The sequence below is a fragment of the Hipposideros armiger genome, unplaced genomic scaffold (assembly GCF_001890085.2).
Source record: "Hipposideros armiger isolate ML-2016 unplaced genomic scaffold, ASM189008v1 scaffold_33, whole genome shotgun sequence".
In the NCBI taxonomy this organism is placed as follows: Eukaryota; Metazoa; Chordata; class Mammalia; order Chiroptera; family Hipposideridae; genus Hipposideros; species Hipposideros armiger.
This window is the reverse complement of record NW_017731383.1, coordinates 4,838,726-4,862,362: the sequence shown is the minus strand read 5'-3', so window position 1 is coordinate 4,862,362 and position 23,637 is coordinate 4,838,726. Positions and strand designations below refer to the sequence as shown.

Below are 23,637 nucleotides of genomic sequence, written 5' to 3'. Positions count from 1 at the left end.
AGCCCAACTCTGAGGGCCTGAAGATCAGGCCAGAGATGACCACCTCGCTCTGTAAGCAGCAAGGGGCCATCACGGCTTCTAAACTGGGGGAATAGGGTAGAGAGGAAGCTAAAACCCAAAGGCCCAGAGAGGGACACGGACCTACCTGCAGTCACACAGCCAGTTACTGTCAGGACACTGTGATGTGTCCCCCCTACTGACCCGATATTGCACAGGGACAAGGGCAGTATATATTTTCTTCCCTCGTTGCAGCCTCAGGGTTAGAAGAATGCCCAGGATACTCTCAGTAAATATTTGTGGAATACACTGCTGAATCATGACCAAAACGGGCAGGAAAAACCAGAAACTTGGAATCCTCAGGAAAGTCAGTACATTTTGGTTAGTGGTGAAACCCTCCTTGGGAAAATAAACCAAATTCCTAGAGATGTTGACTTGGGGGGCTCGACCCCTTCTGAATCCCAGCTTTTGTGACAAAAGACACTGCCACCCACGTGGCCCCAGACACCCCCTCAAGTCGCAGCAAGCACTGCAGCATAGGGTTCCGGAGTTAATCTTGGTAAAGTGCCTGGAAGATGAAAGCCGCTCCCCAGACATTCAGCATGGTAATTGCCAATGCAGAGAAAATGTACCTCCACATTTGCAAGAGGCAGGCCTTTGTGTTGCACAAAAGGCAGCCATTAGAATTCCTGTGCTTGACCCGTCAGGAAGCTGTGACAGCCAAGTGGGCAAGCCGGGTCTTGCAGTTCAAGCAGCAGATGGCAAGAGGCTCAGAGGAACTCGGAGCCGGGTTTCACGTCGCTGAATGCCCACTCGGAGCGGGGCGCGGGGCCAGGTGCTCCTCCAAAGTGGAAAGCACGCCAGTCCCCGCACTTCCTGGCAGGGTGATCTTGGGCAAGTCCCACCATTTCTCTGAACTTCAAGTTCATGGTCTCTAAAATGGGGATAATACTTTTGGCCCCATGGGGTCATTTTGCTTTGGATTCTGACAACGTGGGGTTAGGGTTGTCACCTCATTGCACAAACGTGGACACTGAAGCCCCGCGTATGACTTGTTGATTCCTTAACACTCCCTGAGCACCTCTGAGGGGCCAGTGCTGTTCTAGAAGCTGGAGAGACGATGAAGAATAAGACATGGGCTGTGCTCTCACCTTCTACTGGGAAGACAGAGAACACCAAGTAAACAATTTCCCCAAGTTGTATAAGTGCTACTCACACAAGGCAGAGGCAGGGGAGACCTGAAGAAACAGACATTAAAGTTAACATCTGGAACGGAAGCAGCAGCTGGTCATGGGACAAGTGTCTAGGCAGAAAGTGCAAAGGGCCTGGGGTAGGAAGAATCCTAACAAGATCGCAGGACAGAAACAGATGGAGTGAGGGAGAGGTGGCAGACGTGAGGGCAAAAGGGTTGACAGGGGCCAAAGCAGGAAGGACCTTGAAGACCGGGTAAAGCAGAGTGTGGCATAGTCTAAATTGCCATGGAGTCGCTTCCCTCGGTCACCCCACTGGTCAGAACGATCCCCTGGACCCTCCTTCGGGCCCACAGTCTCTGCTGCCATCTCTAGAGCAGGTGAGCCAAAGGGCAAGCACAGTGCTGGGTTCCCTGCCGGGAAGGAAATCCATCAGCTGGCTGGCTGCCGGGTGGGCGCCGCAGTGCAGCAGTGCAGGCAGCATCCTGGTGCCATGAGGCGACGGGGACAGGAGAAGACACAGGCCCGGCTGTGGCTGGGATGAAGCAAGGGAGAGAGGCACCTGCCTCGGGTGCAAAATGTGAGGGCGGGCTAAAAGCTCAGTCATCACGGTAAACATTTGGTGCAATTAAAACAAAATTAATGGAAAAAATCCATGATGAATAAAACAATCAGTATTTTCAAATAAAGACAGGATTTCAAGAGGCAAGTTGAGGGTGAGGCAAAAGGTGTGAGTCACACATGCATAGGCTCTAATCCTGACCCTGAGATGTTCACTCAGCGGCAGCGACATCTCCCGGGCCAGGGTACTGACCCAGTGCGAGCCAGCATCAGAGCTGGTCTGCTCAGGACGAACGGAAAGGAAGGAGCAGTTCCTAGTGAGGGCCTCCGAGACCAAAACCCCCTCAGCTGTGGACACAGAAGGGGCCCCACCGCCACAAGGTGATGCTGGGCCTGCAGCCCGGGGCATGGCTAATGCCAAGCGGCTCTGGCTTCAAATCCACCCCTTGTATGTTGTGGGACCCTGTGTAAGGGGAATTGCCTCTCCAGCCTGTTTCCCCATCGGTGACCCCGGAGCAAATAAGACCAAGTCTCCAGGATTTACTAAGATGGTATTTGAAGTCCTCTAGCACCTAGCTGCTCACTGTGTGGTCCATAGACCAGCAACGCCAGCATCTCCTGGGAGCTTATTAGAAATGCAGCATCTCGGCTGCAACCCAGACCCCCTGAATCAGAATCTGCCCTTTAACAAGACTCCCCAGGATTAGCATGCACATAAAGACCTGAGAGGCTGGTCGATTCTTGGCACATCGAGGATGCTCAATAGAGGACAGTGCTTCCCTCTGCCCTCCTAACCCTGAGTTAGATCCTGACTTCAGGCAAGAGGAGAAACTCAAGATGGGCACAAAGATCCTGAAACGGGCACCACGGTACATTTTAAATGGTCAAGTGTTGAAGCCAAGGAGCCCAGATGAGCTCCTTCTATACATAACCACATACATAGGCCCTCGATTTGTTCCTCTGGAAAATAGAAACAATAACAGCAAGTACCTTACATGTTGTTGTGAAGATAAAATGAGACGATGTGAGTAAAACCCTCAGCACAATGCTTGGCACATAGGAAGTGTTTAATAAATGCTTGCAGTTGCTGTCAGTGGGGTGATTGGGGAGGGGGTTCAATAAATCATTACTGAGCACAGCCCATGTGAAAAAATAGGTAACATCGGTATAGCCCTTCACCATTTATTAAGCACTTTTGCTTATACCATTTCACCTGATTCTCATAACTCTTTGGGTAAGAGGAGCATGAGATATATTCATTTTACAGAGGAAAAAAAATCTAGGCTCAGAGAGGTGAAGTGACTTGTCCAAGTAAACCAGAATTTAAGTTCCTGGAGTCTGACACTAAATCCCGTGCCAGCAACAGAGCATCCAACCAATAGCCATGAAAAGATCAGAAATGGAATAAGACAATATTAGACTCTGGAGATGGCGTTGTCCAGCCTCCTTATTTTACAGAAGGGGAAACTGAGGCTCGGGGTGGGGAAAAGGCTCGTCCAAGGTCACTCAGACAGAGGGTCAGCCCTGGGGCCAGAATCCAGATCCCAAGTCTCTCAGTCCAGTGTCCACACCCGCCTCCGCCATCTGCCTGGCCAGCCTCCACCTGAGGGGCCCAGGGGCCCAGGATGTGGGCAGCCTGAGGGGAGTGGTTCCCTGGGCAGGTCTAGTGGACAGAAGGTGGCCGAGATCCACCCTCCCTGCAGCCCAATCAGAGAGAGAGAGAGTGCAGAAGCTGGCGTTGCCAAGGTGAGGGCTGCGAGGTTGCTAGGACACAGTTTGGGAACAGTCAGGTGGCAGAGGAGGTCTTGGCTAGAGCTGGGGCTAGGGCAGAGGCCAGGACTTGCCACTGTGGCCTTCTTGGGGGCCGGGGGAGGACCTCCAACTCTGCAGGGTGGGCCAGCCAAGGGGAGTGTTAAGGCTCAGAACCTCGCATAGCCACGCTCATACACCCTCCAAGCCAGGGGGCAGAGCCTGCGTCTCCCTCTACACCACAGTTCAGCAAACACCTTCCAGCTACCAGCTCCTCCCATGCCCCCACCCCTGCCCCTAGAAGGAACTCTCTAGACCACAAAGCCCTGTTACAAGCTCACGCCCAGTGAAAGCCCCTCATCACTGGCCTTCTGCCCAAGGCTCTGGCCACACCAAATTCCTCCAAGCACCTGAGCGGACCAGGTTTCCTCCACGCCTCTGCAGACCCTGTTCCTTCCGCCTGGAAAGCTCTTCCTGTTCCATTGCCGTCTAAGCTTCAACTCGAGGCTCCCCTTCCCAGGAAAGCCCTCCCCCCTGCCTCCTGGCCGTGCGGCGCCTCTAACAAGCCTGCATTCATGTGATGCCACACCGTATTTCAACTATCCACTTGCCTGTTGATGTTCTACCTCTCATTCCCAGACTAAGACCCGGTTCCCACTGTGCACAATCCAGACTGCTCTGGGCCTCCATGCTGCCTCTGCAAGATGGGGATTATGACCTTGGCCTTTGCCAGCTACTGGACGTAAAGGGCTTGGCACGCCGTGAATACATGCCGAGGGCTGCCGGTGCCCTGTGGTTTATGGGCACCACTAGCACCCAGCAGAGTGCTCAGTAATAAATGTGTTCAGACTGTACTCCTCACCTGTGAGAATAGTAGCTGTTGTGTGAAAGGGCTCTGCAAACAGTAAAGCCCCATTCAAGGGTAATAATTCTGATCCCCACAAGCCTCTAGGCCTGAGTCATCCCAACATGCTCTCTGCCCACCCTTCATTCACTGAACAAAATGTCTTCGGTATCTACTATGTGCCAGGCACTGTGCTAGCTGCCTGGGACTCAACAGGAGGTAGCCATTGAACACTTAATGGCCCCACCCCCCTTTCTTTCCCTGCCTTCTTAAAGGTCAGCCTCACTAGCAGCTCAGAGATGACCCTACCTGAGCCCAGGGAGGTGGCCATTTGCTCCAAGATGCACGCTCCCTGGGCAGTCAGCAGGCTCTGCCCATGTCAACTCCCTCCCCGCTGCCCCACCTAGCCAGTCAGAAAGCAGTAACATCTGCCCTCTTTCCAATCCGGTTGGTGACAAATTCAAATGCTGTCACTCCTTGAGAACAGGGAGCAGGCCCGCCCTTTTCACTGCGGTTAGAACACGGCCTGGCCCTCATTTACTCATTCATTCATTCACTCACTCAACAGATACTTATCAAGCCCTGCAAAGTGCCAGGGCCCTGCCGCAGGGGCTCCTATTCTATTCATAGCAGTGGGCTGGGGGTGGAGGAGGCTGCCTTAGGCAGTGATGGTGCATGGATGGAGCAGAAGAGACCCAGAGCTTAGATGCTGGGTCACCCAGGGTGGTCCAGGAAAGGACCGGGAGTCCGCTGATCTCTTGGAATCCGCTTCCCCCACCATCTCTGTGACCTGGACCAAATCCTCAGTCCCCAAGACAAGAATCTCCACTACTCTGAGTCACGGTGAGCGGGACTAGAGCATGGAAGGAGGACGAGGTGACAGGCTGTCCTCGGGCCCAAGCACACCTCTCAGACCCCTGCAAGGCCAAGGCCTTGGCATCCAGCTGAGCCTCTGACTGCAGCGGGTGGCAAGCGTGGGGGCTGTGGGTTCTGATCCGGCCCCCCGCTCAGCCCATGGGAAACTGGGCAGCTCAGGGCCCCTCTCCACACCTGTGTTCTCATCTGTACAGTGGAGACCTGGCCTCCCTAATCCTAGTGACAGTGTGAAAGCAAATCTAACACACTCGTCAGGCACTGCTCCGTCAGCAAACAGTACAGGGTGCCCACCTGGGCAAGGCTGTGGAAACAGTCATGTGAGACCCACTCCCTGCCTTTGCAGGAATTCTGGGTACCTCCTAGAAGCAAGCAGAGGAAGGTAACTAAAATTTGAGGGGCTACGACGTAGTAGATATTTTCACAGACGTTATCTTATTTACCACCACCAACGACAAGCGCTTAACGGCACCCATGTATGAGGTTGGGGCTATCAGCAGCCCCATTTTACACGTAAAGAACCTGAGGCTCAGAGAGATGTCATGGATTTCCCCCAAGCCGGAACTCAAACCCAGATCGACTAACAGTAAATCCCACCCATTGTCACCAGTCAGAAATCACATTTAATCCAGAAAACCGCGTGGTCTGTGGTACAATACAAGTGTCGGCCAAACCAGTGACCAAGAAGGGCAACTGCTGTCAGGAGAGCAGGTGTGGAGGGGCCAGGGATTGGGTCTGATGCCCAGCAGGTCCCCATCCTTCCCACCCCCTTGCTGAAACCTACGGCATCAGTGGTGGCCTCAGGAGAGGCAAGGGCACGCCCTAGATGGGGGCTGGGGTTTGGTGCCCAATTGGGAGGCGAGCTTCCCTGGAAGCCGTCTCCCCGGACCCCCAACACCCTCTCTCCTCCTCCAGGAAGCTGTGCGTCTCTGGTATGCTACCTGCTCTGCGCATTGACTGAAGACCCCTGCACCCCAGCTCTGCTAAGAAGCAAAGGTAAGGGAACTCCCAGCGTCACCCCATGGGTGGTGTGCAGAGTGCTCCCCACAATCGCCAAGAGCACCCCTAAGTGGGAATGGGATGGATCAAACAGACAATGAGGTGGAATGGTGTTCCTGTGCATTTTTAGTGCTGTTTACAACAGAGAACACCTCGTTGTGCGTTATTTTATTCGGTGACACTCGCCCCCAAAAACGCTTAAGTGGGTGTTATTATCCCCAGTTCACAGATGAGGAAACTGAAGCTCAGAGAAGGGAAAGGATCACCCAAAGACATATGGCTGGTGGGTGGCTGAGCCTGAAGTCAGACCTGCGTTTTCTTGTCTGGAACCCCAAGTGGCCTATGCAACTCGTAGGGGCTTGGTGCATGTTTGATGAATGAATGAGTGAATTAATGAACTACCCAAGGTCAGTGGCAGGCCAGAGCAGGGCTGGAACCTGGCTCTCCTGTCACTCTGCTGAACTGGGGCTCAACACTCCCCCCACCACACCCCTACTCCAGGACCTCAAGCTTCCTGTGTGTGCGGCCACCACCCCTCCTGCCGCAGACAGGAGGCGAAGGTGAGGCAGGCGCCTCAGCCCCTCTTTCAAGCGGCCCCCAAGCTCAGATCACACCCAGCGTCCCTTCATCCAGCCACATCGCCTCGTCCCCACCACCCACCACCAGCAATCCAACAGGCAGAGTTGTAAATTTGTTTCTTTAAATAAACAGTCTTGAGTTTCGTACCAAATAGTCTTTTAAGTGGAGGAACGTCTCCAGGCCACCCCGTATTTAGCATACAGTGAGCCACATATTTGCACAGAGAGGGTGTGTGTGGATATAGAGATCGCTCGATGGCTACAGATATCGTTGCTCACCCAGATGGGAGCTATTTATGACGCTGAGTCACCCGTAGTGAATGCCACGGAGGGATTCCAGGCTGGGCTCCGAGCCCCACAGACCTCATGGCTCTGTGCCTCATCCTCAGTGTTCACACATCAGGGAGAGAGGGGTCCCCCATCACAGTGCATGGACAGAAGGGGACATTTTGGCCGCAGGAAATGGAGACTTTCTCATAACCAGGTCTTATTCTAAGTCATTGTTCTCCCTCCAGAGCACCACATCCTTACAGGCCATCTAGGCAAATCCGTTCAGTGCATAGGAGAGAAAACCGGGACCCAGAGAGGGAAAGAACCCGCCCAGTGTCACACAGCAAGCCAGTGGCCTGCTGGTCCTGGAGCGCAAATCTCCTGATTGCTGCCTGGGGCTCCTTCCTGTCCCCAGGCCCCTCTTGTTTTATCTCCAATGCCCCACCTTTTCAGACCACCAAGGAGCTTTCTGTCCTCTGAAAACTTGAAGATGTCACTGAGCACTCCCTTCCTTGGGCTCCTGCAAGAAGGGGGCTGAGTCTGGCTTGTTTGGGTATCTCCCATGCTGAAAGCAGGACCTGCACACAGTGGGTGCTCAATGCATGCGCACTGGGTGTTATATAAGACCAGACTCAGCACCGATTCCTAGGGAACCCTGTTCTCCAGTGGAAAGAACACCCATTTATCTCCACCCGCTCGTCCTTGTCTCTAAGCCAGTTCTCTCTCCGTGCAAAAATAGACTCCCTCCCACTTACCACCCACCTCTGCCCAATTCTATAATGAATCAATTGTATTAATAGGCTTTGGGATAGAAGCTTCACGGAGGCTTTTTGCGAAAGTCACCTTTTATCTCCCCGTATAGTTCACTTCTCAAAGAATTCTAGTAAAATGGGCAGGTGGGATTTCACCTCACGCAAAATATTCAATAGTCCCCTCTTTCCCTCCATATAGAATGTGTTTGTTTAAGCATGTGGTGATATCCACCCTTTATTATGGATTCTATTGACTTGTCCTAAGGGGCAGTGGGATGACATGGGAAGAGCACAGGCTTTGGAATTATGGCTGGGTTACATTCTAGCTGTACACACGGTTGCTGTGGGAATTAAACGAGAAAACGTCTGTAAGGTGTCTGGCACACAGTAAGTACTCAGCGCTGGTTTGTGAACGAACAAATGAATGAATGAATGAATGAATGACTCAGAAACCATATGAACCAGATCCTGAAGGGTGAGGGACAAACTGACTCTGCAGCCTCAAGCCTTGAAGTCAGACACCCCCCAGGTGGGTAGTTTGAGAAGTCTTGGGGGGTGGACCCCAGGAATTAGGCTGTTGGTTGGGCCCTTTCCACGTCAGGAAAGGAAGCTCCGTCTCCAGCCCCTTGTGCAAGGGGCTCCTCAGCTCAAGGAAACATTTGGATCTGAAATCTAGGCGCAAAACAGAAAACTCCTCACAAGTAAAGCTTGTGTTTTGTTATCTGTTGGCTTCTACCGTTTCCGAAACTAGCGCCTAGCTTAGGATAGTCCGGCGCAGGGCACGAGATGTGCAGTGTGACGTGCTGAGTTGAGCTGACTTGGCTTGAGTTGACTTGGCTTGAATTGACTTGAGTTGTTTTGAGTTTGCTGATGGACCCCACTCGAGGGCCTACCAAGAAGAAGGTACCTGGGTGGGACTCCAGCTTAGTTCAGACCTGGTCCCACAGCACAGGGGAGACCCAGAGGCTCATGTTCTGGGGACAACTGGGGCCTTCCAAAGAAAGAAGCGTCTCGGAGAGGATCAGGGGTACCACCAGGACTGAGGGGAAAGCATAGCCATCTTGGCTTCGTCAGGACGCACCACAAGGCTGAACGCCATTTAGGAATCTTTAAAACTTACTGGAACTTGGCCAGGATCTTTGCATATTTTTAGAGTGACAGATTCTTCTCTTCCTGGCAGAGGAGGGCAACTTGGGAGTGCCCGCTTCAATGGGAGGTGGTCTCCAGGTTTGGGGGGAGGGTCATGGACTCCATCATGAGGACAGAAGGCAGACTGATGGCAGGAGCCGGGCAGAGATTCATACTGCAGATGCTGGCACAGCTGCACATAGGTCCTCCTGCTGGAGTGAGGGTTTGGGGGTCTGCGTGAGGTATGATTCTAACTCCAGACTTACATCAGGCATAAGCTGCTGAAAGGAACTGTGACCCAGGAGCCGGGGTGGGGAATCAGACAAAACCTCTGGCATGTCAATCTGGAGGGCAGCCAGCACCACCTGGGCCCCTTGGCTGCCCCATCTCAGGCACTGCCAAGCACAGGATGCCGCCAGGCACCCAGGAGAGGCAGGAACTGCGGATACGATGCAATTCCACGAGCGGGGGCTCTTCAAACCCTTATTGCATCTGGCTGTGTGCGTCTCCCACGCTGCATTCGGAACCCATCACAGTCGCTGCATCTATTCCTCTTGTGTCCTCTGAAAATCTGGGTACAGGTTAGACATCAGTGGGTGATGAGTGAATAATTAATTAGGTCAGAGTAAGGCTTCTAACACCAGTGGAAGATTTCAAGATGGTCAATTCTGAGATGTCAACATGGCAAAGATCCAAGGTTGATATGTGCAGCCAGAGAAGATAACACAGGCCCAGAAGTTGCTGGAAGGAGTCTGGCTCACAGGGAAAGTCAGACTAAATAGAGTTAAGAGATAGGGGGGTGGGGGCAGGGCAGGGGTGCCCTGTGGGTTTAAAATGACATGCTTCAGAGTCCCAGGCTTCTGAGACAGGCTCTCAAGGGCCATTATAGGATGGGTTTTTGCAAGGGGAATTCCCAAAAAAGAAGCTCTGGACCCAACAACACTGTTTAAATTTAAAATGCTCTAATTTGATCCGTTTTATATATTGGATTTCCACACACATTTTCATTTTTAAAGGATTCTTTACATTTTTTTTAATGCATTAGAAAGAGCCTAGGCATTTATTAGGACTGTCTGGATTCAAATCTCAGCCCCAAGCCTTTCTACTTGTGGGATTTCTGGCAGGAGCTCTATGCGCCCCCATGTTCTTATCTATACACCATCTTTCCAGGGATGTGTGTGCACTAACTCAGACGCCACAGCATTCCCCCGGGGCTGGCACGCGTGTGATTGATGGTGTGCACAATGATTTCAGGTAGGATGTGGATGAACAGTTATTATTTTACTAGCTCACAATTGGTGCATATTAGAAAAATATAAGCAACATACCAAACTCTGTGATTTATGGAAATAATATAGCATTTACTTTTAAAATAAAATCATGTGTTTTTTAAATGGCAAATCAATTTAAAGGAAAATACTCAGTAAATGAATAATACTGATATGGCAGAAATCATGAAGGTGCTGCGTGAGTGACTGAAATGTGGGGGAAAGAAACGAGACGATCTATGTGAAACACCTATCACAGGGTCTGCCAGGTAGGGAGGGCTCAAATAGGTTTGTTCTTGTAAACTTCTCTGCATTTTAACTTGAGATGGCTGGACCTAGAACCAAGCTCATCCACTGGGACAAAGTAGCTGCCCAGGCCTGGTCTGTCTGGAACACTGTGGTGGGTATGACATGGGCAGCAGTGGTCAAGTTTAGGCAGGCAGCAGTGGTCAATTCTGGGTGGGCAGCACGGGTCAAGTCCAAGATAACAGCTGTGGTCAAGTCCGGGTGGGCAGCTGGCCACAGGATCTTGGAGCAGACAGAGGCTGCTGAGGCAGCATTTTCCCAGATGGGCACCAACCATTGGTGGAACCAGAGCCGACCAGGGCTCTGGGGGCAGGAACGGAGGCGGTTTCTCGAGGTTCCCCTGAGATGCATCGGCCACAACTGCTTTTCCCTCACTCTGCTCGTGATTCACAGCCCCAGGAGGGACACCAGCTGGTGTGGCTTGAGTCCCGTGTCCTCCTCTTGGCTGGCAGAGGGCAGAGAGGCTCAATTAGATTCCCTCTAATATTGAACACTGAGGAAGGGGTGGTTCCCAAAAAGAAAATCATGGGGCTGTCCCTAAAAGGAGGGAGAATGGATTCTGGGCAGCCCAAACCAGCAAATATCCACCCTCCGGCGCCAAGGCAGGACCAGGCAATACGGTCCCCTGGGCCTGGCTGTCTGGGATTGTCCCTGGGGCTTCCTTTCGTCCGCCCTGGCTGGACCAAGGTCATCATCCCAGTCTTGGGCCAGCAGTCAGCTCTAGCCGAGGCAGGCCTCCGGTGAGGGGCTGCATCCAGGCCTCTGGATCTGCTGATGGGTCGGGGAAGGGAGACGGCTGCACAAAGCTTGGTCCTTGGCCCCATGGCTGAAAGGGATCTGCAGGGCTGAGAAAGTCTAATGAGAGTTGACTCACTCAGAGGAGGCAAACCCAAATGTCTGCAGGGCTGCCAGGGAGCAAATGCATGAAGGGAACCGTGGTGACCTGGAAAACTCACGCCTGTCTAAAGGGGCAGCCACTGCCAGCGGCAGCCAATCTTTGCCACGTAGGCACATGGCCCCAGTGTTGATCAATATCCTGATGTTATTTTAAGTGAAGCCCGAAATCCAGATCTTTATGTGAGACTTTTCATTTTTAAATATTGTCGACTACCAGAAAAAAAACTTAAATACTGTGCTGACCAAACAACACACACCACCACTTTGTAGCCAGTGGACTAACTTCTATTCATCTACCACAGCCCAGCTGAGAAGTTACTTCCTCCAGGAAGCTTTCCGTGACTTGCCCCTCCCTCTGCTTTGCCACCTTTCCTTTGGACTCCCACAGACCCTGCATTCCCTCCTATCACAGCTGACACTCTGCATTATGAAAGCTCACTGGTTTTCATCTGCTGCTCTTTAGCTGTGCCTTTTTGTGGGTGCCCAACATGTCTTCTGATGGTTATGCCCATCCTGGTGCCTGATACAAGGCACTGTGTGTGGCCTTGATGAAAGGGCAACTGTAGTGATGGCGTCTGTCAATATGGCTAAGTGATAGCATAGTAATGAATCAATCCTGGAATCTCTGTGGCTTAACACAACGAACGCTTGTCTCTCCCTCATCTGAAGTCCGCTGTGGGGCTGGCAGCTCTCCGGGCAGCTTCCTTCCAGTGGTGACTCAGGGATCCAGGATGGCCCCACCGTTAGGAAGCCGGGGAAGATAGCGAGTGGAGAACTCACACCCACTCTTATATACTGCCGCACAGAAGTGACGCGCTAGCTCTCTGTACAGCCCATTGGCCAGAACCAGTCCCATGACCTGTCTCACTATGGGGGCTAGGAGTTTTAGTGGAGCGCATAGGGATTCGCTGAGTCCATGTCTCTGCAGCACAGACCCTGGGCTGCAGCTGGCAATGCTGGGGAGCTCGGGGGTCCAACAGGTGGGCTCAGGATGCTGGCGGGGCAGAGGCAGCCCAGGCCCAGCATTCAAGGGCAATAATGGGACTCTTCATGATCAGTGCATGCAGCACCTCTTAATTCATAGGTTTAACTAGAGACATCCAGAAAACTGGGAAAGGAGTGGGGACAGAGCTTCCTTAGCCTGAGCTTTCCATCTTTCTTTTTCTTCCAATCAGTAAAAACTAGGAAATGAAAATCAAGTCGACAGAAAATAGAGGTCAAATGCCAATGAGCAAACCACTTAGAGTAAAATCGTCACCTGGTCACTTGGCATCTCATTTGAGGTCCATGACGACCTGAGGGTGACTGCAGCTGCTCCGAGGGTCTCTCTTCTGTGATCGAATGCCAACGCACTCAGGGATCCTGGCCCTCGTCATCAGCCTTGGCCATAAACTTGGCTGATGGTGAGTGGTTGGGGCCCCTGCAGGTGTCTCTGAGGTGCTCACCTGCCTTTGTCAGGCTGGCTGCGAACCAACAGCAGAGGTTCAGCTTCATCATCTCTAAAGTGGAGACAATGATAACTCCTTCCTCCCAGAACAATTGTGCCAAGTCTGTGATCACACATTCAAAGGACCTGGTGCACAGAAGGCCCTCAAATGATATAACTTATCTTCTTTTTGCCCCATTGGGTTGGAGGGACTGAGTCTAACCTCCCACCAATAGCACCCCTGACTGCAGCCAGCCAGTTCCCATTTGCATGCCTCTGGGGACAAGAAGCTCACTATACTCCCCCAACCCCCCCGCCCAAGCATCCCGCTCCATTTTCAAACCACTCCCACGGTGTCTGTGGTGAGAGTAGCTGATGTCTGGGGACCAGGGTTTGAGGGAAAGGTGCGTGGCCCAACTCCCTGCTCTGGTTGACCAATCACTGCCTTGGCCCCAGGAGCTATCCGGGGTAACTGAGTGTGGTGAGAATGGAGGAGGTGAGGGGTTCGGGGCAGGGGGATGTGTGTCCGTTTCCAGTCCCCAGAGAGGAGACAGAGAAATCACATGAGAGACAGGATCGGGACTGGAGACATTTGTCCCAGAGAAGAGAAATCTCTGAGAGACTGTTTGTTGCAAGACAGTGATGGAGGTCCCACCAGAAGAGATGAAATGAGGGAAGTTACAGAGGGGCAAATAAGAGCCCAAACTAAGAATGAGAATTGCTTCATTCATTCTGCAGACATTCACTGTGTGTCTACTGTGCCAGGCCCCATGCTGAGCACTGGGGACTGAGATGACTCAGCCATAGCCCTGATCTTGAGGGCGTGAGGCAGGCAAGTGGTAATAACAAAAAGCCGTATGAGGGTTGTTGAGATGAAGGGAAGTGTGGGGTGGGACTGTGGGAGCTCAGAGGAGGGCTACCCTGCCCACCTGGGGATGGAGTGTTCAGGGAAGGATGAGGGGGCAGACAAAAAAAATGGGGAGAAAGGGGTGCCAGGCAATATGGGCCGAGGCACAGAGGTGACAAACAGCCTGGCATGTGGAGGACCTACCCACTCTCCTCTGTTGCTTAAGGCAGGGACTGCTGGGGGCAGGGGGGGGCACGGAATAGGCAGCTGAGGGCCTTGAATGACAGCCATGTGCCTGGAGGGAGACATAGAAGGGGTGGCTGCAGAAACATTATATTGACATGTACCTACATTCACAAAAGTGCTCATATCATACATTTACAGCTCAATGAATTTTCGCAAAGTGAACATCCCAGGTAACCAGCCCAAGATCAAGAAACAGAAATTTCCCAGCATCCCCCTTCCCAATCACACCTCCCCCCAAAAGGAACCACTCTCCCAGCTTCTAACCCCATCAGTGAGTTGGCTTCTGTTTGAACGTCACACATGTGAAGTCACACAGCAGCGTACTCTTTGGTGTTTGACTTCTTTCGCTCAGCATTACGCTTGAGATTCTCATGTCGTAGCACTCCGGCATGTGGTTCATGCTCATTGCTAAATTATATTCCATTGTGTGACTACACCAAAATGCATGCATTCATTCTGGTGTTGAGGGGTGCTTGGGTTGTGTTCAGCTTGGGGCTCTTGTGAAAAGAGCCGCCAAGAAGATTCTCGTACGTGTCTTTGGATGGACACAGATACACCTTTCTGTTGGGTTCATGCCCAGGAGTAGAATCAATGCGTCGTAGGAGGTAGGGGTTCGTTTTCAGCAGACGCTGTCAAATGCTTTTTCCAAAATGGCAGTCCTGATTTATACTCCTGTCTGACAGTTCCAGTAGTGCCAGGTCCTTGCCAGCGTTTGGCATTTTGTCTTTTGCACGTTAGCCATTCTGATGAGCGTGTACTGCTTCTGGCTGTGATTTGCATTTCTCTGGTGACTAGCGAGGTCGCTTACTGGCCATTTGGACGTCCTCTTTCCGGAAGTGCCTATTCACGTCCCTGGAAGGGGAGGGACGAAATCTACATTTCATTTTAGAAAGTCATCTCAGTAGGCCAGGTGGGGTGGCTGGGATTGTAGAGGCAGGTGCTCTGGAACCTCTGGCTGAAACCACGGGCATCTCACCCAGGTGCCGGGCTACGTCTCCCTCCTCTGACGCTTGAAATCCTCACAGCCCCCTTGTGCCGTCACACTGTCACCAGCATCCCACAGATGAGGTGACCAGGCTTAGAGAGGGGAACAACTTGCCCAAGGTCTCACCGTGGACCTGGGAGTGGAGCCCGAGTGGGGGCTGGGTTCACCCCAGGGCTCATTTCCTCATCCATCTCAGACCAGAGCAAGGAGCCGCGGGGTAGAAGAGCACTAAAGGGAACAGAACGAGAGCTAAAGACCAGCCGCAAGGACGTCGATCTGACTCCTTATTTTACACAAAAAGGGACCGTCCTCCCTCTCCTGTCTCCCTTCTTCTTTCCTCTCCTCTCCCCATTTCACCAAAAGTCCTGGTCCAGGTGAAGGCTGCCCACCAGCCCCGGCATCGTGTTGGCTGCCCCGTGATGTGAAGGGAGGGCTGGGCCAAGCTGACTCAGAGCCTGGCCTGCCACCACTCGCCACGGGCCCTTCCTCAGGGCCTTGCGGGGAGGAGCCAGCACAGCGCCTGGGACAAAGCAGCCCCTGGGCTCATTGGCGCATGCCCACTCCCTCCCCGGCCCTTCTAGGACTGGAGGGGCTCCCCATCCTGCCCACGGCCCAGTCCTTTGGTCCCCTCCTTTCTGAGGTTCAAAGGCAGTGTCCTTTTGTCTCGAGCAGCTACATCAGGGCCCCAGTAGGGGTTTCCTCACGGCCAAGAGCAGGTGTGACAGAGGCGGCAGGAGCCTCCCTGCCGCCCCAGGCGACGTCTCCCTGCAGCTGCCACACTCAAGCTGACAGCCACACAATTGGCCCCAGAAGGGCCTTTCTCTTCTCAAGGGCTCTCATCTCAGAGCCCAGAAGCCTTTATTTTTGGAGCCTTGCTTGGTAAAGTGCTTTGTCAATGCCACCTCCGAGCAACGCTGCACCCCCACCACACACACCGCACACTGCCATCCTGTCTGTCCGTCCATTCATTCGTTAACCCACTCAGCACTTAGCGAGCTTTCCAGGTACCCTGCTAGGTACGGGGACACCCACAAGGTCCCTGTCCTTGTGACCTTTCCCCTGCAGGGGCAGAGATGGATAAGTAACAAGTAGATGGACACAATACATAGGATCATTTTGGGTCCCGCTCAGGGCCAGAGATGGTGATGCACAAAGCTATGATGGGAAGGGCAGCTGGTCAACCGCCCAGCCCCAGAGCGCGGTGGGGAAACTCACAGGCCTGCTGTCTGCGAGGGGGTGTGCTTCTCTGGTTTGGCTCCAAACTCAACCCCTGGAGAGAAGGGTTGCGCTGCAGCTCTGGGTGAGAGGCCCCAGGATGTGGCACCAGGAGGTCCTGGCTGCTGCTGACACACAGCTATTTTGTCCCCTCCCCTTACGTCATTGCCAAGTCCACTAGCTCCTTCAGGCCCACCAGCTGTCTGTCTTGCTTTTCCTGCCCCAAGCGGCAGGAAGAGAGGCCACAAGAATGCTTCCTCGATCCACCAGCTTCTGCTACCATGCCACAGGTTTACCCGCCAACTCTACTGGACTCTGAGTGAACCGAGGCCTTTCCAGACGGGTCACCCATAAAACACCAATTCGGGTCAACGGAACCCCAGCCACGGCTGGCAGACCCTCCCAGACCTCCACATCCAGGACGCTCTCCCTTTCTCCTGCTCAGGCCCCCCTTTCCCTGTCCTTCACCCCCTCACTGACTCATTCTCTCTTTCTCTGTGTGTCTCTGTCTGTGTCTCACCTCGATTTCTGCCTCTTTATCTCCCTGCCATTCTAATTCACACCCTAAATGTACTTTTTATCTGGACATTAATTTACCTCAAATACTTATTTTTTTAAAGAATGCATTGAGCCCCTACCGGGTACCAGGCATGGGGCAAGGAGCTTGGGTCTAATCAAAGATGCGCGAAGCACGGACTTCTCTGGGAGGGAATGAGTCATGCACTGAAATGAGTGACGTGGGGAGGCCGAAAGTGACCAGTATTACAAAGGACACACTGATGGGGTCTGGAGAGCAAGAAGGAGAGAGGTGCCTTGGGGCTTCATGGAGGAAGTGTCTTTTAAGCCAGACCTTCAAACATGGTCACGCAGCAGAATGTGGGCTGACTGCGGGGAGGGAGGTCCTCTCCCCTGGACCAGTTGCTCAGTGCCTTCTCTCAAATCTAAATCCTTCTCGCCGGCATCCTTCTTGTTAATCTCCAAAGTCTCCTGAATAAAGGATGGGCTTTGCTGTCTGGCAGACCTGCGGCTGAATCCCACCGACTCAGCTCTCTGAGCTTTCGCGCTTTCATTGCACCCTCTGTAAACAACCTCCTAGGGCAGTTATGAAAATCAGACAAGACAAAGGATGTGAAAATGCTTTCCTACTGCTAATGAGAATCTTTACTCTTAATGAGGGCTCTTTTCACTGCAAGTGACAGAAACCCAACTCAAAATGGCTTAAAGGAAGAAAGATAAGTCTGACGCTGCTGGTGTCAGGCACATCTGGAGTTAGCAGTTCACATGACGGCCTCAGACTCCCCTTTCGGTCTCTTGATTCCGCTGTCTTCTAGAATGGCATCACTCTCACGTGGGCTGTCCCCCCTCAAGAGTGGCAACACAGCAGCCGCCTTTCCACCAGCTAAGCAACTCCGATGGAAATAAGACACCCCATTCCCAACGATGCCAGCTGAGTTCTGGGGTTGAGCCTCAGTGAACTCATCCCTAACCCATCCCTACAGGTAGGCCTGGGGTACACGCTCACCCCTAGAACTGGTGATGATGTCATCTTTCCAGCCAATCCATAAAGCCCATGAGTGGGAAAGGAGTAGGTCCTCCTGAAGAGTATTACATTGTCACAAAAAGAAGGCGGACTGGGCGCTGGGTGTCAATCCCCATGGGTAATGAAGACAAGGAACAGAGGGGAACGAAGTCCACTCCTTGTCTCTCAGGTCTTAGCCTCATTGTCATCGCCTCCAAAAAAAGAGTTCTCTGATCCCCAAGGCTGTGTTGGGGACCCCCTTCTATACTCCTGTAGTACTTCACACATCCCTTATCATCATACTCATCACATTTATTATACTTTCTATTTACTTGTCCGTCTCCTTTACAGCTCTCTAAGTATGGGGAGGGCAAACACAGTGCCTGTCTTGTGTGTTGCTGTACCTCTAACGTTGACAAATGCTAGACACTTAGAAAATGGTGGATGGATGGATGGATGGATGGATGGATGGATGGATGGATGGATGGTAGATGGATGGGTGGTAGATGGAATGGATGGATGGATGGATGGATGGATGGATGGATGGATAGATGGATAGATGGATGCTTGGATGGATAGATGGATGCTTGGATGGACGAATGGATGGACAGACAGGAAGAAAACTGGTGAGATCAGTCTGGGATATGCTCAGCCTAGGCTGCCTGTGAACACACAAACAGAGCTCTCTCTCAAGCTGTTGACAGATGAACCTGGAGCTCAAGAGAGAGACCTGGGATGGACACACAGGCTTGGGAACTTCTGGCATGGAGACTGTTGGAGGCCATGGGAATGGAACAAGATCACTGGGGAAAGAGCCAAGTGAAGCACCCAATGTCACACATCACACAAGTGACACTAGAACACAGGGCTGTGTGCTCTCAAAGTCTGCTCTCATTCGCTCATTCCAAAGCAACCTGGCCACCACTGGAGGTGGCAGCAGAGTTAATGCCTCTTCCTCCCCCCAGCCACTCAGCCAGAAGGGAGCATCTGCCTGGGAGGACAGAGAGACAGATTATGTAAACTGTGATTGCCACCCACAGGAGGAGGAGAGTGAATAGGTATTGAAATGTGCTTTCAATAATGCATGTCCTCCTCCGCAGAGGCCTGGGCTTGGTGAGGGGGAGAGCAGCCTTAAAGGGACCGAGTCTCCCATCCCTAGTGGCAGCACCCACAGGCCCCCAGCCACACAGGTCCTCTGTCCACAACTGGAGGGGTCCATGGACATCCACCTCATGCGTCCCCAACCTTTCGCTATCAAGGATGCCTTTTTCCCCCCTCTTGGTCTCAGTGGATTAGAGTTTTTGTAGATTCTGTTTCCCAAACACACTGCATTTAAGTCATGATTAATTTATTTCCCACATTTTTTATTAATCAAAGACACTTAACTGCCAGTCAGAGTTTTGATCAGCAAGAGATAAAGCCACGCGGTGATATCACGCCAATCCGAAGCTAAGAAATATGACGACACTGCTAGCCAGGCCCACCTTGCTGCCGGAAAATGCCGTCTCCCTACTTGCCATGCATTACAATCTTTAGGAAACCCTGGAGGTACAAGAGCGCCAGGTTGGGGAACAGGGAGCTGAGCAGCACGCTTATCTCACAGGGAGAAAACAGAGGCCCAGGCGGTGAATGGACTTGACCAGGATCAGCGGGAACTGAAGGCTGAAGCCTGACCTCTCCAGTTTCAACGGACTTAGAATTTGGCAAAGAGATAGGTCATCCAAGGGATCTGACAGTCAAGAGCAAGGCAAGGAAAAACACCATTATAGCCAGCGATTCTCTGTGCCCCCACTACGTGCCAGGCCCAGTAGATCTGTTCTCCTGCCTTGCTCTCACACAACAGCCCCAGAGGTGGGCCTTTCATTCCCAACATGCATATGAGGAAACTGAGCATCACAGAGGCTCCATGGGTTATACAATCCACTCGATAGGCAAGTAAAGGATCGCGATTCCAGCAGGCTCACCCACTGCTCTTTCTACCCTACTGGCCTGGCTGGGATGGAGGAGAGGAGGTCATTCAGACCAGGCCTGAAGGTCTGCTCACCACTTACGGGCTGTGTGAATACGATTTTCCCCCTCTGAGCTTCCGTTCCCTCGCCCGGGGAACTGGGATGGCGTCTTGTTCCTGGAGTGATTGTGGAGGCTAAGAAGACACAGTGCATTCAAGCACCCAGCGCAGAGCTGGAGATGGCATCCTCTCTCTTCCTTCTCCCCTTTCCTTGTTAAAATCCCTCCAAGCTGGCAGAAGTCTGAGTGACAGATCTGCCTGCTTATGTGGTTGGGGACCTCCTGAGCTGTGGATTAGGAAGGCATTGCCCTGTTCTCCCTCTGTTATCAATTAGACGACTGTCCTCCAGGCCAGTAATTCTCACACAAGAGCTCTCCTGTGAGATGAGGCTCTCTCCCTCTAGCATGAGTGCTCTCCTGGTCATCACCATCTGCTCCCACGTCTGCTTGTGCTGGCATCGGGTCAGGGAAGGCTTGAAAATTCCCACCACCCTCCTGGAAACCCCATTTATTTCCCCAAGGCAGCGTGATGAAGGCAGAGTGGAAATCTCAGCTCCTGGCAGCTGGAGAGGGTGGCCTCCCAGACTTGCCACAGTCGCTCCCCTGGACAAGGTAGAGGTCTGAGCAATTGACTCTCTGGTCCCCCCGGCCCCCAGAAGGGGTTTTAAATGAGTAAAGGCGACAAGCTTGGTGAGTGGGCTGGAGCACTAAGCAGGCCTTGGGTACAATGCAGCATGTCAGAGGGACGTGAGGCGCCTCCCTGTGCCAGGCCCGGGCTGGGTGCTGAGGACGCCGGGTGAGGCCTGGCCCTGCCCTCAAGGAGCTCCCAGTCTGAAGGCAGAGATGGACATGAAGACAGACGGGGACACCAGGCAATTTGCGCACTGTGCCAGAGGGACGTGCAGGGTGCTGTGGGCACCCAGGGGAGGGTGACAAGAAGCATGAGGAAGCGTCAGCGAAGATGGGCCTTTAGGCTGAGCCTGGTGAGAAAAGGCAGTTTCAGAGCGTGGACAGATGGAAGACAGGGCTGCGTGAGAGCATTTTAAGGAGGACTTTAGGATGTCCTAATGCAGGGGATGGGCCGAAGGTGAGGCTAGATTGGGTCAGAAGGTGAAAAGTCTTGAATGCCACTGCCAGTGAGAATGAACTTCAGGCTTTGGTCACAGGGAGCCCTAGCACAAGTGACTGTGGTCAGACTAGGGTTGAAGGAAGATCTCTCTGTGTATACGAAAACAAGATTCACAAGGATAAAACTGGAGGCAGATGTTCCAAGGCAGGAGTAACAGTCCATGCAAAGATCGGCGGGGCCGTGAGCCAGGCTGCGAGGTTTCATGGAGGGACAGTGGATTGAAGCTGGTGGCTGACTAGGTGGGAGGAGGAGAGAGAGGAAGACATCTCCCAGAATGGCACCCTGGCTTTTGGACCCTACCTGTCCCTCTACTCTGCTGGGGTTGGGGAGAGAGGACCCGCTGATGTCCAGGCCAACCCAGGCCCCCAGGGACGCCGTCTCCCTCGGGACTGGAGGGGCAGTGTCCCTCTCGTCCTCCCATACTGGTCAACACACTTGCAGTTGTGTGGCCTGGGGTGAGGCCCTGGCCCTCTGAGCCTGGGGTGACCCAGGGGACCCTGTAGCTTCTCCCTCTTCTAAACGCCTCCCCCAGGCATTCCCGCTTGCCTCTGCACACTCAGCCAGTTTTGTGCCATGCGCACGCTGAGGCTCCCAGGGCCTGAGTCAAGCAGCCCGGCAAACCCGCAGGTGTGAGGAACCTTCTGTTCCTAGAGACACTGTGATTCATAGCCATGGGGACACCTCCCCCATCTGACAGGTGGAGACAGTGAGGTCCGGGGGAGGAAACCAGCCGCTGGGACAGAATGCACCCACACACACCTGATTGGCGTCTCGCACGGCATCATATCCCTGGGCCACGATTGGCCCTGAATCCGCAGAGGAGCTTGGGAGTGGGGCTCACTTCACAGACACCAGCATCGCAGAGGTAGAAAGTTCTCTTCCCACAGGTCTCTACATGAGCGCCTGAAGGCTTCTCTCATTTGATTTTTACAACAGCCCTGGAAGGGAGGTGTTCTCATCCCCACCTTGTTGGAGAGCTGAGACTCGGAGAGGCTGGCAATAGTCTGAGGCCAGCAAATAAGCAGGGGAGAGGGCATTGGACCAGGCCATCTGCCCACGCCATGCCTCCCCCTCCCGCCCAAGGATGCTCAGAAACTCAGCCCCCAGAAGGAGGCACCGACCCTTCCCTGGAAGGTGCCCCTTTGTCAGGACAGTGGGCCAGGGCCAGCCAGACCCTCACGACCCTCCATCAGTGTTTGCCAGAGAACAGAAGGGATTAAGTGGGCCCGGAGCTTCACCCGCCTGCCCTCTGAACAAGCTCTGCTGGGCCTTCGGGCGAGGCCGCTTGCCCTGGCTGGGCCTCCATCGCCCTATCTGTGAAAAGAAGGATTTAGTCCCTGTAGCACTAACGTTCTAGCATTCCATCATCCGAAGTTTCCTCACTCTGCCTCTGGCCACACACAGGCTGACAAAGCAGCTTCTAGCACCTGTCCGCCCCAGATGAGCCTGCGACGTGGACAGCAGAGGTCCCAGGGTGCAGGTGGAGAAACAAGAGGCTGCAGCTTGTGCCCAAGGGCGCACAGTCAGGAAGGCACAGAGCCAGGGACAATGCCCAGCCCTTCACCACTCCGATGGCGGTGCCTGCCCAGAGCTCACGGACTCAGCCAGGGCCTGTGGGCCTCAGCTCCCGGGCCCCACCAGCTGCCAGCTCCTCATTCCCAGGGCTGCTCTGAAGCCTGATTTCTGCACCATCACAGCTGCTGAGCTGTGACCACCATGTCACTGCATGGTGGTCCCTGTGACCCCCCCCCCGACATGGCTGTATCCCCCACTGTGCAATCTAGGGTTCTGAAAACAAGAATGTCTGATTATCCAGAAGAGAGGTGATGTGGGTAGGGAGGTGGGGAAGAGGGACAGGTGATTAGCACCATTTTTCAGTTGAAAACACTGACGCTCAGAGACATCAAGCAATTTGCCACAGGTCACAAAGCCAGGGAGTAAGGGGAAGGCAGTGATCGGATGGGCTAGACTCGGGTGGACAGCAGGGCTGTGGCAATCCCTACACAATAAAACTAGGGGCTGGCACCAGAAGAAGGGGAATTTAAACACAAGGAGGTAAAGATAACGGCAGGTAAAGACGATGCTCAAAACCGGCAGTTCTCTGCCTCGCTATTTTCCTTCGAGAAAACTTGAAGTCATCCCAGAAGGCATTGTGGCTTTGGGTTCCATATTTTCTCTCATTTAATTTCATCCTTGCTGAGGCCCTTCCAGAAGGGTATTATCATTCCCACTCTACAGATCAGGAAACTGAGACAGACAGGTACAATGCCTTGCCCAGCGTCCCAGGGACAAGAAGGGGCAGCTTTCAGATTCGAGCCCCGCTCGGCCTGACTCCAAAGCCTATTCTCTGAACATCACCAGTTTATCCCACGGGCCCCCCCCCCGCTCCCCAGATATTTCAGGCACATGAGGCCTTTTCCCAGCCCCAACATGAGCCTGAGTGACACAGCTTTCTTATCTGTACTGCTCTTGTTCTGGGTTCTGGTCTCCTAACTGAACCGGGGGAAGGACAGGCAAGGATGGAGCCCAGGATGGGGGTCCCATCGGGGTGGATTACAAGCGGATTTTGTCCAAGCATCCTACCTACTGCTATCCCCCTCCACAGCCAGAAAGACAGAGACCTGGGGCAGAAAACAGGGGGGGAAACCCAGTAGGGCTCACTCCCATGTGCACTGCCCGTTACAGCATACAAAGCCGTCGTCTCAGCTGATCACCCTGCCAGGCAGGCAGAGCAAGTGCCAGGGTCACGTCCATTTTACAGAAAAGGGACGCAAAGTCCAGGCTGGAGGGGATCACCCAAGGGCTGGAGCCATAGCTTGTGTTCAGACCTGCCGGAGTCCACATCCCCAGG

The 23,637-nt window shown here is 53.3% G+C and overlaps 1 protein-coding gene across 1 annotated transcript in view; it reads left to right on the top strand.

Moving 5' to 3' along the window:
- The window catches only part of CPLX2 (complexin 2), a 71,415-nt gene that overhangs the window by 5,246 nt on the left and 42,532 nt on the right, over positions 1-23,637 (top strand). Inside the window, exon 2 of the mRNA XM_019637562.1 lies at positions 6,130-6,210. The gene's annotated coding sequence lies outside the window, so the exon portion shown is untranslated. The remainder of the gene's footprint in view (positions 1-6,129; positions 6,211-23,637) is intronic.